Source organism: Chinchilla lanigera, unplaced genomic scaffold, assembly GCF_000276665.1.
Source record: "Chinchilla lanigera isolate Chin_1 unplaced genomic scaffold, ChiLan1.0 scaffold00008, whole genome shotgun sequence".
NCBI lineage: Eukaryota > Metazoa > Chordata > Mammalia > Rodentia > Chinchillidae > Chinchilla > Chinchilla lanigera.
Genome location: NW_004955409.1, coordinates 2540467 through 2541043, shown reverse-complemented (window position 1 = coordinate 2541043; position 577 = coordinate 2540467).

Genomic DNA, 577 nt, shown 5'->3' with positions numbered 1-577 from the left:
CCCGCTCCCTGGGCGCCGGCGGAGGGAGGGCGGCCCCGCGGGGCGGGCCACCAGGCTCAGGTGCGACTTCCCGGAGCCAGGGCGAGCCAGAGCCTCTAAATCCAGGAAGGTGGCCGCACTCGGCCGCGCGGGGCAGTCCTGGGAGGCTGAGGCAGGAGGATCGAGTTCCAGCCCAGCCTGAGCACCGTAGCAAAATCCTGTCTCAAAATAAAAATATGTAGAAAGGGCTGGCGCTGGGGCTCCGTGCAAAGGCCCTGGATTCAGTTCCTGTTACACGCACACGGACCCCCTTAAACCAGTGACATCTTTTAAACGCTAGGTTATAGTAATTTTGTTCGTCTTGTCTTCGAGGTGCTTCTAATGGAACTCAGGGCCTCTGCTAACGCTGTCCACCGCTGACCAGTACCCCCAGGAGCTTGTCGTTTCTATATATTAAAAGCTATTGTAAATGGGTTAAAGAAAAGATAAAATATCTAGTTTTTTAAATGACAAAAGAAATGAACAGACACACGTAGGGGCGCTCAGGTGGCTGCGAAGCAGATGCGCAGACCACTTTAGAGTCAGAGAAACGCAAAGG